Raw genomic sequence first — 16,648 nt, forward strand, 5'->3', positions numbered from 1 at the left:
AGCTGCATACGTGTGTCTCTCCGCTTTCTTGAGGATCAAGTTTTGAAATCAGTGGAAGTAGACTATGATAGCTAAAGAGATGGAGGAAACACCTGTCTCCGGATTTCATCTTCAAACTAAGAGCAACCGTGGCATGGCATTCCTGACAGGGAGACGCATCCATGCACGATGATGTATACAGCGTTATATTTTCAGATATTACAAATGTTCAAATTTTGACAGAAAGTGGTTTCATTTCAAGCTAACGTTAGCTGGCTGGCTCCCTAGCTGATGTTATTATTCATTTTCCAGAGCCATTTGCTGTTCTAGTTAGAGCCTAATTTTAGCTAGCTAACATTGAACATGGTTGGCACTGTTTATTGTTTAACTAGCTAACGTTGGCTGGCTGGCACGTTAGCTAACATTATGTGAAGTGTCTACAGCACCCGTTGAATATGGCCGGTGTCAGTAAACGTCTGCAAAAAAGCGTCATGAAATTGTTGATAGCAGAGCTGGTTAGGCTGTTTTCATGTTGTCCAGAGGTAAACAAATCATCGGCCAGAGCGTCAAGTGTGCGCATTGAGAGCGAAACGAGATGGGTGGGGCTAAAGATTAGGGTGAGGGTGTGAACGATGATGAATGGGTGGAGACAAAGAAGAGCTCTGCACTAGATAGCAAAACAGTCAAAGGCGATTTTCTTAAAAGTGAGTTTACAAGTTGTTCAACTTTCAAAGCAGAATTACTTTCCCATTGTTCCTCAAATGCAGTGTATGATATACCATTTTGTAGCTCTGAGTTTCTTTTATATAATGTAAAACTTTTAAACTGTTGCTATATAAGATTGAATCCAGGTGGTGAGTCACATATGCGTACTGTGTGTACCTCGCTCATCAACTCATCCTTGACCGCTGGCTACGTCCCTTCCGTCTTCAAGAGAGCGAGAGTTGCACCCCTTCTCAAAAAACCTACACTCGATCCCTCCGATGTCAACAACTACAGACCAGTATCCCTTCTTTCTTTTCTTTAAGAACTCATGAGCGTGCCGTCCTTGGCCAGCTCTCTCGCTATCTCTCTCAGAATGACCTTCTTGATCCAAATCAGTCAGGTTTCAAGACTGGTCATTCAACTGAGACTGCTCTTCTCTGTGTCACGGAGGCTCTCCGCACTGCTAAAGCTAACTCTCTCTCCCCTGCTCTCATCCTTCTAGACCTATCTGCTGCCTTTGATACTGTGAACCATCAGATCCTCCTCTCCACCCTCTCCGAGTTGGGCATCTCCGGCGCGGCTCACTCTTGGATTGCGTCCTACTTGACAGGTCACTCCTACCAGGTGGCGTGGCGAGAATCCGTCTCCGCACCACGTGCTCTCACCACTGGTGTCCCCCAGGGCTCAGTTCTAGGCCCTCTCCTATTCTCGCTATACACCAAGTTACTTGGCTCTGTCATATCCTCACATGGTCTCTCCTATCATTGCTACGCAGATGACACACAATTAATCTTCTCCTTTCCCCCTTCTGATAACCAGGTGGTGAATCGCATCTCTGCATGTCTGGCAGACATATCAGTGTGGATGACGGATCACCACCTCAAGCTGAACCTCGGCAAGACGGAGCTGCTCTTCCTCCCGGGGAAGGACTGCCCGTTCCATGATCTCGCCATCACGGTTGACAACTCCATTGTGTCCTCCTCCCAGAGTGCTAAGAGCCTTGGCGTGACCCTAGACAACACCCTGTCGTTCTCTGCTAACATCAAGGTGGTGACCTGATCCTGTAGGTTCATGCTCTACAACATTCGCAGATTACGACCCTGCCTTACACAGGAAGCGGCGCAGGTCCTAATCCAGGCACTTGTCATCTCCCGTCTGGATTACTGCAACTCGCTGTTGGCGGGGCTCCCTGCCTGTGCCATTAACCTCTTACATCTAGATGTTCCGCTAGCGGAACACCTGCTCCAATATCCAATGATAGGCGTGGCGTGAATTACAAATTCCTCAAAAATACAAAAACTTCAATTTTTCAAACATATGACTATTTCACTGCATTTTAAAGACTCTCCTTTATTTTACCACACTGTCCGATTTCAAAAAGGCTTTACAGCGAAAGCAAAACATTAGATTATGTCAGCAGAGTACCAAGCCAGAAATAATCAGACACCCATTTTTCAAGCTAGCATATAATGTCACAAAAACCCAGAAGACAGCTAAATGCAGCACTAACCTTTGATGATCTTCATCAGATGACACACCTAGGACATTATGTTATACAATACATGCATGTTTTGTTCAATCAAGTTCATATTTATATCAAAAAACAGCTTTTTACATTAGCATGTGACGTTCAGAGCTAGCATACCCCCCGCAAACTTCCGGGGAATTTACTAACAATATGCTAAACTACTCACAATAAACGTTCACAAAAAGCATAACAATTATTTTAAGAATTATAGATACAGAACTCCTCTATGCACTCGATATGTCCGATTTTAAAATAGCTTTTTGGTGAAAGCACATTTTGCAATATTCTAAGTACATAGCCCAGCCATCACGGGCTAGCTATTTAGACACCCGGCAAGTTTAGCCTTCACCAAAATCAGATTTACTATTATAAAAGTTTGATTACCTTTTGTTGTCTTCGTCAGAATGCACTCCCAGGACTGCTACTTCAATAACAAATGTTGGTTTGGTCCCAAATAATCCATCGTTATATCCGAATAGCGGCGTTTTGTTCGTGCGTCCCAGACACTATCCGAAATGGTAAATCAGGGTCGCGCGCATGGCGCAATTCGTGACAAAAAAATTCTAAATATTCCAATACCGTACCTCGAAGCATGTCAACCGCTGTTTAAAATCCATTTTTATGCAATTTATCTCGTAAAAAAGCGATAATATTCCGACCGGGAATCTCCTTTTCGGCAAACAGAGGAAAAATCACAAAGACGGGGGCAGCCAGGTCACGCGCCTAAGTCCACAGTCCCTTGATCGGCCACTTGAGAAAGGCGATAATGTGTTTCAGCCTGGGGCTGGGATGATGACATTCAGGTTTTTCCCGGGCTCTGAGCGCCCATGGAAGACGTAGGAAGTGTCACGTTAGAGCAGAGATCCTTTGTAAAAGATAGAGATGGCAAAGAAGTTCAAGAAATGGTCAGACAGGCTGTAAAGGAATCTCTCAGGTTTTGACCTGCCATTTGAGTTCTGTTATACTCACAGACACCATTCAAACAGTTTTAGAAACTTTGGAGGGTTTTCTATCCAAAGCCAATAGTTATATGCATATTCTAGTTACTGGGCAGGAGTAGTAACCAGATTAAATCGGGTACGTTTTTTATCCAGCCGTGAAAATACTGCCCCCTAGCCATAACAGGTTAAACCCCTACAACTCATCCAGAACGCCGCAGCCCATCTGGTGTTCAACCTTCCCAAGTTCTCTCACGTCACCCCGCTCCTCCGCACACTACACTTGTTTCCCGTTGAAGCTCGCATCTGCTACAAGACCATGGTGCTTGCCTACGGAGCTGTGAGGGGAACGGCACCTCCGTACCTTCAAGCTCTGATCAGTCCCTACACCCAAACAAGGGCACTGCGTTCATCCACCTCTGGCCTGCTGGCCCCCCTACCTCTGCGGAAGCACTGTTCCCGCTCAGCCCAGTCAAAACTGTTCGCTGCTCTGGCAACCCAATGGTGGAACAAGCTCCCTCACGACGCCAGGACAGCAGAGTCAATCACCACCTTCCGGAGACACCTGAAACCCCACCTCTTTAAGGAATACCTGGGATAGGATAAAGTATTCCTTCTAACCCACCCCCCCACCCCCCCCCCAAAAAAAGATATAGATGTACTATTGTAAAGTGGTTGTTCCACTGGATATCATAAGGTGAATGCACCAATTTGTAAGTCGCTCTGGATAAGAGCGTCTGCTAAATTACGTAAATGTAAATGTAGAAAATGAAACAAAGAAATCAGCTAACACCTGAATGTGCGAGCATTCACCACAGCCTTAACCTGTTGGGGGTAGGGGGCAGTATTGACACTGCCGGATAAAAAATGTACCCGATTTAATCTGGTTACTACTCCTGCCCAGTAACTAGAATATGCATATAATTATTGGCTTTGGATAGAAAACACCCTAAAGTTTCTAAAACTGTTTGAATGGTGTCTGTGAGTATAACAGAACTCATATGGCAGGCAAAAACCTGAGAGGATTCTGAACAGGAAGTGGCCTGTCTGACAAGTTGCTGTTCATCTTGGCTATTTTTATTGAAGACTGAGGATCTTTGCTGTAACGTGACACTTCCTACGGCTCCCATAGGCTCTCAGAGCCCGGGAAAAGCTGAATGATATCGAGGCAGCCCCAGGCTGAAACACATTATCGCTTTTGGCAAGTGGCCGATCAGAGGACAATGGGCTTAGGCGCGTGCCCGAGTTGACCCCATGCTTTATTTTCTTTCGTCTGTTTACCTAAATGCAGATTCCCAGTCGGAATATTATCGCTTTTTTACGAGAAAAATGGCATAAAAATGTATTTTAAACAGCGGTTGACATGCTTCGAAGTACGGTAATGGAATATTTAGAATTTTTTGCATGCCATATGAGTTCTGTTATACTCACAGACACCATTCAAACAGTTTTAGAAACGTTAGGATGTTTTCTATCCAAAGCCAATAATTATATGCATATTCTAGTTTCTGGGCAGTAGTAATAACCAGATTAAATCGGGTACGTTTTTTATCCGGACGTGTAAATACTGCCCCCTAGCCCTAACAGGTTATCTGAAAGCGCGAACCACTGCATTTAACCATGGCAAGGTGACTGGGAATATGGCCAAATACAAACAGTGTAGTAATTGCAGGTAGCCTAGTGGTTAGAGCGTTGGACTAGTAAGCGAAAGGTTGCAAGATTGAATCCCAGAGCTGACAAGGTAAAAATATGTTGTTCTGCCCCTGAAAAAGAATTTGTTTTTAACTGACTTGCCTAGTTAAATAATGATAAAAAATGTAATCTCCACTGTATCAAACAGGCAAAATGTCAGTAGAGACAAAGTTGAGTCGCAATTCATCAGCTCAGACACAAGACATATGTGGCAGGGTCTACAGACAATCATGGACTACAAAGGGAAAACCAGACACCCACGTTTTGCTTCCGGACAAGCTAGACTGTCACGTCCTGACCAGTAAAAGGGGTTATTTGTTATTGTAGTTTGGTCAGGGCGTGGCAAGGGGTGTTTGTTTTGTGTGGTTTGGGTTTTTTGGTTTATGTTGTACATTTTCTATTTCTATGTGTTTATCTAGTTTTTCTATTTCTATGCTGGGGTTTTGGTAGGACCTCCAATTAGAGGCAGCTGGTTGTCGTTGCCTCTAATTGGAGGCCATATTTAGTTGGGGTTTGTTTCACTTGTGTTTTGTGGGTGGTTGTTCCTAGTATAGTCTGTGCACCTTACTGGACTGTTATCGTCGTTTGTTTTGTTTAAGTGTCTTCTCTTTATTAAAGTGAAGAAGATGATAAATATACCCGCTGCATTTTGGTCGACTACTTACGACGCCCGTGACAAAGACACCTTTTTCGCCCGCTTTGAAGATAACACAGTGCCACAAACGTGGCCGGCTACCAAGGACTGTCAGCTCTCCTTCTCCGTGGCCGACGTGAGTAAGACATTTAAGCATGTCAACCCTCGTAAGGCTGCCGGCATCCCTAGTTGCGTCCTCAGAGCATGCATAGACCAGATGGCTGGAGTGTTTACAGACATATTCAATCTCTCCCTATCCCAGTCTGATTTCCCCACTTACTTCAAGATGTCCACCATTATTCCTGTACCCAAGAAAGAAAAGGTAACTGAACTAAATGACTATCGCCCCGTAGCACTCACTTCTGTCATCATGAAGTGCTTTGAGAGGCTAGTTAAGGATCATATCACCTCTACCTTACCTGACAGCCTAGACCAACTTCAATTTGCTTACCGCCCCAATAGATCCACAGACGATGCAATCGCCATTGCACTGCACATGGCCCTATCCCATCTGGACAAGAGGAATACCTATGTAAGAATGCTGTTCATTAACTGTAGCTCAGCATTCAACACCATAATACCCTCCAAGCTCATCATTAAGCTCAGGGCCTGGGTATAAACCCTGCCTTGTGCAACTGCGTCCTGGACTTCTTGACGGGCCGCCCCCCAGGTGGTGAAGGCAGGAAACAACACCTCCACATCGCTGATCCTCAACACAGGGGCCCTACAAGGGTGCGTGCACAGCCCCCTCCTGTAATCCCTGTTCACCCATGACCGCTTGGCCACGCACGCCTCCAACTCAATCATCAAGTTTGCAGATGACACAACAGTAGTCGGCCTGATTACCAACAATGACGAGACAGCCTATAGAGAGGTGAGGGCCATGGGAGTGTGGTGCCAGGAAAATAACCTCTCACTCAATATCAACAAAACAAAGGAGCTGATCGTGGACTTCAGGAAACAGCAGAAGGAGCATGCCCCCATCCACATCGACATGACCTCAGTGGAGCAGGTGGAAAGCTTCAATTTCCTTGGCATACACATCACTGATGATCTGAAATGGTCCACCCACACACACACAATGTAGTGAATAAGGACGTGGACGGAGAGGAGAAATTGGACCTGGGGCCAGGTAATCGAGAGATACAGGAGCCTACCTGGGAAGAACGAGAGGCAACCCCCAAAATCTTTTTTGGGGGGGGGGCACACGGGTAGTTTGGCTGGGCTAGGGGTGAGGCCTGAGTCAACTCCCCGTGCTTTTAGTGGTGAGCATGTGCCTGCCTCTTGCACTCTCTCTCCAGTGCGCCTCCATAGCACAGTACATCCTGTGACTGCTCCAAGCGCTCTCCCTCCAGTGAGCCTCCATCATCCAGTACGGCCTGTGCGTGCTCCTCGCACTCTCCCTCCAGTGCGCATCCATAACCCAGTACGGCCGGTGCCTGCTTTGAGCACTCGGTCCTCAGTGCGTCTCCCCAGTCTGGTGAGACCGGTTCCTGCTCCACGTACAAAGCCTCCAGTGATAATCGATGGTCCGACGCCTGTAGAGATGATCCATGGCACTAAACCTCTAGTGATGATCCATGGCCCGGAATTTGAAGAAATAATCCTTGGCAAAAAGCCTAGAGGGATTATAAATGGTCCGGAGCCTGTAGGGATAAACCATGGCACGAAGCCTGTAGGAATAATCCATGGCCCGGCACCTGTAGAGATAATCCATGGTAAGAAGCCTCCAGTGATGATCCTTGGCGCGGAACCTGTAGAGATGATCCATGGCATGGAGCCAGCAGCAACGGTCACTATTCCGGAACCTATTATGACGCCTCCCAGTCCGGAGCCTCCAGTGACGCTCTTCAGTCCGGAGCCTCCAGCTACACTCCCCAGTCTGGAGCCATCAGCGACGCTCCCCAGTCCGGAGCCTCCAGCGACGCTCCCCAGTCCGGAGCCTCCAGCGACGCTCCCCAGTCCGGAGCCTCCAGCAACGCTCCCCAGTCCGGAGTCTCCAGCTACGCTCCCCAATCGTCTCCAGCTACGCTCCCCAGTCCGGAGTCTTCAGCTACGCTCCCCTGTCCGGAGTCTTCAACGGCGGTCCACAGCCCAGAGCCTCCAGACCCGGTCCGCAGCCCAGAGCCTCCAGCGGCGGCCCGCAGCCCAGAACCTCCTGCGGCGGCCTGCAGCCCAGAACCTCCAGCAATGATCTACAGTCCGGTTCCTTTGACGACGATCCACGGTCAGGTGGTAATAAAGCAGAAGGATCAGCGGGTGGAGCGGGGAGTAAGCTCTGAACCGGAGCCGCCTCCTATGCTGGAGGTTAAGGTTATGTGGACTGCATTTGAGCCGCCATAGTCAATTATCACTCTCCCTACCCTCCCTTTTGTTTTGTGGTTTATTTATTGATTATGTTGCATTCGGGGTCTGCACCTTTGGGGGGGGGGTACTGTCACGTCCTGACCGTAGTAAGACGTCATTTTCTATAGTAGAGTAGGTCAGGGCGTGATAGGGGGTGTTTTGGGTTGTTCTATGTTTTCTATTTCTATGTTGAAGTTATAGTTTTTCTATTTCTATGTTGGGATTGTTTGGGTTGATCTCTAATTGGAGGCAGCTGATCCTCGTTGCCTCTGATTGGAGATCATATTTAAGTAGGGATTTTTCTTCCTGGGTTTTGTGGGTAGTTTTCTGTTTAGTGTATGTCACCTGACGGAACTGTTTTCGGTCGTTTTGTTGTTTTGTTAAAGTATATTCATTAAAAGTAAATATGAGCACTTCACACGCCGCACCTTGGTCTCCATTAGACAACCCGCGTTACACTTGGCACCTAAAACCCTCACCAACTTTTACAGATGCACAATTGAGAGCATCTTGTTGGGCTGTATCACCGTCTGGTATGGCAACTGCACCGCCCGCAACTGCAGGGCTCTCCAGAGGGTGGTGCGGTCTGCCCAATGTATCACCGGGGCAAACTTCCTGCCCTCCAGGACACCTACAGCACCCGATGTCACTGAAAGTCCAAAAAGATCATCAAGGACAACAACCACCCGACCCACTGCCTGTTCACACCGCTATCATCCAGAAGGCCAGTACAGGTGCATCAAAGCTGGGACTGAGAGAGAAAAACAACTTCTATCTCAAGGCCATCCGACTGTTAAATAGCCATCACTAGGCAGCTTCCACCCGGTTATGTAACCCTGCACCTTAGAGGCTGCTGTCCCATGTACATAGACTTGAAATCACAGGCCACTTTAATAATGGAACACTAGTCACTCTAATAATGTTTACATATTTTTGCTTTACTCATCTCATATGTTTACTGTATTCTATTCTACTGTATTTTATTCTATGCCGCTCCGACATTGCTCATCCTAATATTCATATATTCCTTAATTCCATTCTTTTACTTTTAGGTTGTGTGTATTGTGAATTGTTAAATATTACTGCACTGTTGGAGCTAGAAACACATGCATTTCGCTACAACCGCAATAACATCTGCTAAACATGTGTATGTGACAAATACAATTTTATTTAATAGAATAAGACCAGTCACTAGAAAAAGCTACTAGAATGCAAAATGGACTGACAAGGAGGACCATCTATGTAAAATGCATGCCATGATTAGACATGCTAATATACAGAGCCTGAACCTACTGCTGCAAATATGAATGAAGTAAATACAACTACGTTGACTGAAATTATACTGAAATTGTATGCTAATAGTGTGACTCATGCAACAATATGCACTATTGAACACAGATACTCTGATTGCTCAGAGCAGAAACCAGCAAAGTGTAGCTATATAAGAGCGCAAACCAAACCAGTCTGCAAGGTAAGTTGAATGCATTATATCTTAAACTGTGTAAGGGAATAGGTTCCAAGAATAATACCCATAGTCATAGTGATTGTGCAACATTTGAGTTGTGAATACCGCCGCAAGTCACTCTAACTAATGTGACTGGGATGACCTGTTAAATGTAGGCTATCACTGATAGAATGCATTAATTCAGTGTTCTCTTGAGCTGCGCAATGCGCAGTAATAACTACTATTGATATTGATTCGGCACTAAACAATAACGTCTGCATACAGACTGAAATACTATTGAATCACCAAGATAAGCACCATCTCCTGCTCATGATTAGAAACGCATAGCCTGTATGTTAGCCTAGCATAGGCTACTTCCTCCTTGTGACAGGATGATTCCCCATGATGGGGTGTGTCCACAGAATCTTCCCGAAAGCTGGTATTGGGAGTAGGCTATTTGATAGGCTACTCCCCAGGCTAATTCTACCTAGCTAGCTAATTCATAGCCGGCTATTGACTGACAACAGCAGAGCAGCAACATGGTTGATCCTCGCAATCAATTAAGTCCACACAGCAACCAAACATTGCAAAATGAGCATATTGAACGATGCAGGCGAGGTTCAAACACAGCTAGCGAGCATTCTCAAAGAAAATATTGTGTCAGAAGACAGCAGCATAGCGAGAAACATCTAGTTACACAGCAGCATCAATGCAGAAAAAGAAGCCAGCACATAGTAGCAGTAGCAGCAAACGACAGGAGGATGAGTGAGCAGACTTGGTCAGCTTAAATAGACTGCCAATAAGGTAGGCGTGATTGTTACTAGCCTCTAATTGGTGCCATCTCAGCTGATGCGTCAGCTCCCCTTAATAAGCATTTAATACATAATGAACCTACCATTGTCAAGATGCTGAGCTTTCTTTCTATGATTACAGTGTTGTCGCTATATTACTGTACTTGAAGATTTCTTTCATTGATATACTCAGTGTAATTTCACTAGCCATTACACCTGACAGAAAGGAAACACAAAATGGTGGTCCTTGAAGCTTAAAATGGAAAACGAAGAAACTTGGACACCGCAGATACATGTAGTAATATGTATTGGATTCATTCAAATCTCTATGTATTACTTATTTTTTGCACTGGAATAGAAATGGTTATCTAAGGTTTGTCTTTTATTAGGCACTGGGCTAAGATATTGTGTGGGGCCTGATTACATATGACACCAATGTTTTCTTTCATTTGTGCACCTCTTGTTGAGTACTGTCACATGTGTCGTAGTGGAGAGAAGACCAAGGCGCAGCGGGTATGTGGATACTCATATTCTTTTAATGAAAACACACAAAGCATCCACAGGGAAACAATAAACAGTACTCACGACAACAGGAACAGTTTTGCAGGCTCACAAAACGCAGTGCAAAAACAAATACCCACAACCCAAAAGAAAAACTCAGCCTACTATATAGGACTCCCAATCAAAGGCAACTCAACACACCTGCCTTCAATTGGGAGTCCAATCACCAACACAACACTTAACACACAAAAACCCTGCCACGTCCTGACCAAAATTAATACAATTGCTCCCTCTGCTGGTCAGGACGTGACAAGTACACAGAAAATACTGTCCCCACGAATTATGTACATCTAATTTTCTCTTCCAATAAGGGAACTCACTGCCTTCATGTTGTTTTCTGTTTTACAACCTCCAAATTGAGAGAGACCAAGTCTACGACAGTGCCTTGATTCACTCCCATTGAATGTGTTAAAGATTAAAGCTGCATTGTTAATGGGTTTAGTAACTACTTTAACACGAACAAACATGTGTAATCCATTGGAAGATGTAATTATATTGTTTTCCACATATTAACAGACAGTTAGAATGTAAAGGCGACCAGTGGCTTAGCATGTAACAGGTTGGGCTGGCAGGCAACCATTTTGTGGCAGTGCTGCATATTAATAAGTATGTGATCACCAACCTAATGTTATTTAGACATTTCATCGATTTAGTTGTTGTTTTGCTATTGGTATATCATGGTACCCAACCATAATAGCTACCAAAATCATGTCATCATGGGCTGTACAATATTAGCACATCAGGGAGATTCTCTCATTTGATACAGTGGATATGATTCGTCAGGGGCTTTAATTTCATTGTCACTCTAAGGCTTCTTTGAGCGAAGCATGCAAATCAGGATATTGAGCCAATCAGATTATTATCACTCTACATCCAAAGAAAATGTACAGGAGGCATTTTGGGGTAATGGCTGATTTGTCTTTGATCATCTGGCGAGGACAGTTTGCTTTGAAAGTGCTCTGAAATACAATTAGCCCCATTTGCTGATTCCTCAGAAGTTCTAACACAGTCTCTGTCAATGGATATGCTAATAACCTGTGTTCGTTTCCTCAGGGAAGACAGAAAAGCAAGAAATAGTGACTGTGGATGCCTCCCCGCTACCGCACCAGAGAATCAGGCTCAGTAAATAGTTTTCAGAGAGGCGTTGCTACGTGACTGAGTCGAATGAACCATCACACTCATTGAGCCACAAAGTACCCTGGGTATTTTTCAGCGGCGCTGTTCCACAGTGCTACGCTGATGAACCTCAGACGGGGACATGTAACAAACAACGTCAAAAGGTCAGAACCTTCATAAGAATGGGCCATGGGTGTAATCAACATATGCCGATCCAATGAACAGTTTATGGTCATTGTGACAACCATCACGTCATTCACTCACTCATAGCCCCTGTCCAGCTGTCAGAAGCCACTGTGTGTGTGTGTGTGTGTGTGTGTGTGTGTGCGTGCGTGCGTGCGTGTGTGTGCATGCATATCTCAATAATTGAGTGCATTTTTTAGATGAATAAAAAATAAATGCCCAACCTGGTCTGACAGATTTTAGCTTTTCATTTTAAACCCATAAATTATGGAGTCCTGTCTGCAAACCAGCATTTTCAATATTTCATAGGGGACAGAAAATGTTCTCCAAAAACCAAGTAAGTTAACTAAGCCAAGAAGATTGGCCTATCTGCTGCAGCCAAAGGGGAGAGGAAGGGTGTGGAATGAGGTCAAGTTGAGTCGGAGTGGGTTAAATTTTCTTGATTGTTCAATAATGCTCCCGAGTGGCGCAGCGGTCTAAGGCAACAACATTTTGTGTCTCCTGCCATTTTAAGGACTTCCTTCAGATTTTCCATTTCATTTTAAGCTATTTGATTACACGCGACTACGTCTTACTTGCTTTTCCCATGTCTACAGACCAGGGCTGACTTGATGGTGAATGAGGCAATATGCTGGCAACTATTGAAAAAGAAAAGAGGCAAGAGATGAGTCCCACTGTGGCTGGAGCAGCTATCTCATGTTGATCATTATTTTACACAACCAAACAGAGAGCGACATTTTACTCTTCTTAACACACAGGCCTGGAATGTGACCTTTTATGTATGTTTTTTATTGATCTATAACTTAAAAGGGGCAAGCAGCAGTTGCTACATCCATTTTTGGACTTTAATGATGTGTACCCATTGATCCTTGAAGAATATAACTTATTAATGCTTCAAGAGTTTAGATCAACTGTCGTACCCCATTAGAATCGAAAATATAAGATTGTTTTACTCCAATGTTTGTAAACAACGTAAATGTAAACAAACACTATTTAGCTTAAAAACATGATTAAACTCACATTTTTGATATAATGAATGTCAGTCCTTGCCTGGCAACTCAAACTCCTTGCTCCAGCTAAACGCTACACCATGCCCAAGGATGTTAGTTTCTTCTCCGCAATGAGGCTGGATCTGAGTACCTCCCTGACAATTTTTTTTATGCAAACATTCTAACGGTTCTGATTGGTCACAGAAACTGATGGGTTGGGCCAGAGCCAGAACACACGTGGGTAAAGCGGCGTTTTGAAAATGTGTCATTGGCTTTGATACTCTGATTGGTTAGAGATGATACTCTGATTGGTTAGAGATGATCCAATCGACGACGTTTTGTACAACACCACTTAATTTTGATGTCACAAATTACTTAAAGTATGTCGCTAACATAGAGCAGCCGAAGAATTCAGTTTTAGTCGTCAGACAAGGTCAGTCCTTGCATGCATAACTCTGTGTCTATGAATTTCAGAGTTACATTTCTCCAGCCCCATCCCTCAGCTTTTTACCAAAACAAGGGCAGGGATGTGGCTTTGTTATTGTTTCATCTGCTGATTGCCGCTTTAATTAAGTCAAGTTAGTTATGAACAAATTCTTATTTCCAATGACGGCCTACCCCGGCCAAACCCTCCCCTAACCCGGACAATGCTGGGCTAATTGTGCGCCGCCCTGTAAGACTCCCAATCACAGCCGGTTGTGATACAACCCAGGATCGATGCAGTGTCTTAGACCGCTGCGGCACTCGGGAGCCCTAAAAGGGGCAATGTGGGATTCAAACAACAAAACAGCTGCCCAACACTTTTTTGGGGTGAATAGCTAAGGGATGGGACTGTAGACAAGTAGAATCAGCTTTTTTTTAAAGATAAAAATACACCTTATGGAACAGCGGGGATTGTGAAGAGACACACACATAGGCACAGACACATATACACATGATAAGACACGCACTCTACACGCACGTACACATGGATGTATTGTAAATATGTGATAGTGGAGTAGTGGCCTGATGGAACACACTGAATGTATTGGGTAAAGTGTTATGAAATGTAATGTCATGTAATATTTTAAACTGTGTACAGTTTAACTGCCTTAATTATAACTGCCTTAATTTTGCCTTGGCAGCAGCTAATGGGGATCCTTAATAAATACAAATACAAAACCACTCTCGAATTCATAGACGTTGCTATGGATGCAAGGACTGACCATCCTTCTTTTGATTAATCCATTGTTTTGTTGTTGTTTGATTCTGCTTTAGGTTATCACTGCTTTACAAAAAATGCTTACATAGGTCTGCATCTTTTAATTGAGTGCTTTTAGTTTTTCACAATTTCCAAGTCAAAGTCGTTGTTCCCGAACACTTGAAACCTTTAGTTTCTCTACTGTGGCAGAATTTATGCTGCTGATGGGGCTTATTTTGGGGCCGGCGTTCATCCTGATGAATTATAAATGGCTATAGTGAAGACCTTAACTGCAACAGATGGGCTTCAGACTGACCAGAGAATCTCCTCAAGGGATAGAGAGAATTATAAGAGTGCCCAGGCTGCCAGTTTCAACTCACTGAGCATTGAACGGCATGATGGCTAGCAAACCCTTATTTAAAGGCCTTTGTGAACTCAATAAAAGAGTAGCCACTTTGTTTGTGTCCTTGTGTACCTTCTCCAAAAAGTTGACTGCAACCCTACTGTTTCTCGCACAGTGTACCTGGGTCCGTGTTTGATAGGTGTTTTCTTTCTTTTCAGTAATTGGGAGAGGAACACAAACAGGCGTTTCCAGTGTAGGCCACAGACCTTGATCCAAGGTTTGTGGTTTTGTGTCCTGAAAGCAAGTGGGGGGTGTAATAAATTAGAATCTCTATATACATTTTTGTAGTAAATAGAGATTTTTGTAGTTATGACATGTTAAGGCAGCTGTTATGACATGGTTATGGCAGTTATAAGGTGTTATGACGCTATACTTCAAATAAAGTGTTACCGAATTGTGTATAGTGCAAAGATGACCATAAACATCACTGTGATATGGCAACGTGGTTTAATTTAAAACCATACTTCAACAATGTGCAATATAAAGAGGCAAGTATTTATGTATCAGTTTACAAAAAAATCCACTCCTTTTATTTAGTCATAATAATTTTTGGCAAACATAAATACATACAAAATTAAGTTACACCCCCTTCCCCCATCCTAATCCCTAAGGCACATGTGTCAAACACAAGGCCCATGATGCACTGCGCTACAAGTCAAACGTGATGCTCCACAAATTGCAGTGCATTGCCACACACACACCTCCTCCCAGACCCACACACACACACCCACACATGAGCCAGCAGGTGCGCTGTATAATAGCATCACTAATGGCACTGAAGAAATCTTCTACCTGGACTGAACGTTTAAACATCTTGTAAGCTAAATGTCCTTGCCAAGTTTCTGACTTAAAGTTTTTAAAGCTTGACAATGAATAACCAAAAACAAAACCTGCAACAAAACACCATGCAAAGGATAACATATAGGCCTACAATATTACAGCAACATTTGAGCAATATTCTAGGCTGGCTACCCAAATACAAGACATTTTGAGTGCACCATACAGCAATGCTGAATTCAACCACACCAGTGATTCATGCAGTGCCACAAAATGTAAAAGTTTAAATGGTACAACAACCTAGCTATATTTTTGTTATTAAATACTTTTTGATTAGGATCGCAGCATATTGTGCATAACTGCAAAGGCTGGACAAATATTATTTATCTCTTATTTTGTTTTAATATGTTAAAATGCTATATACAGCATCCTATTTAGAGGACAGGAAATAGAGGAGAGCAATTCTTACCTGTCAAAACCATTGCTGTTGGATTAAAATATGTAGCAATCTTGTAACATTATCAGAAGCCAAGTGATTCCAAAATAAAGCTAGTCTGATTGCAATGGACAAGACTAGGGCTCAGGTGGTCATAATACTTTGTCAGCCGGTGATTGTCAAGCAAATAACTGCCGGTCTCACGGTAATTGACCGGCAATTAACATAAACACATTTAGCATCTCCTGACTTCCATGCATAGCCTACAAGCCACTGATGCAGACCTTTACAACATATACATAAAAATAATCTAATAAATCCATGTAATATAGCCTACACCATCACAATAAATCCACTATTTATTTTAGATATGTCTAAAGAAACATGATATGAAGAAAATGTAGTTTATTTCAGAAGAACAGAATAGCATACTTGTCATATGCGTCATAATGATCGGACCAAACTGCAGCGGGGATGTGAATCATCTTCTTGATTTATTAAAGAAATGAACACTGAACAACAACAAAAAAAAAACAGTCCTGTAAGGTACTAAGACTATACATGGAACAACCACCCACAAACACAAGAGGAAAATAAACCCACTTAAATATGGCCTCCAATTAGAAGCAACGACAACCAGCTGCTTTTAATTGGAGGTCGTTCCCAAAACTAACATAGAAATAGACAAACTAGAAAACCCACATAGAAATAGAAAACATAAACCAAAAACCCTGAAACACACTAAACAAACACACCCCTGCCACGTCCTGACCAAACTACAATAACAAATAACCCCTTTTACTGGTCAGGACGTGACAATACTCTGAGTTGTCCTTATCTTAGGCCCTGGTCTGGCTATGCCATATGGCTGTAGCTACACTAGTTCATTTAGCAGACAAGATTTGCTTAGAATTCCGTGGCTTTATTTTATAGTATATTATAGTAT

The sequence above is a fragment of the Salmo salar genome, chromosome 13 (assembly GCF_965601325.2).
Source record: "Salmo salar chromosome 13, fSalSal1, whole genome shotgun sequence".
NCBI lineage: Eukaryota > Metazoa > Chordata > Actinopteri > Salmoniformes > Salmonidae > Salmo > Salmo salar.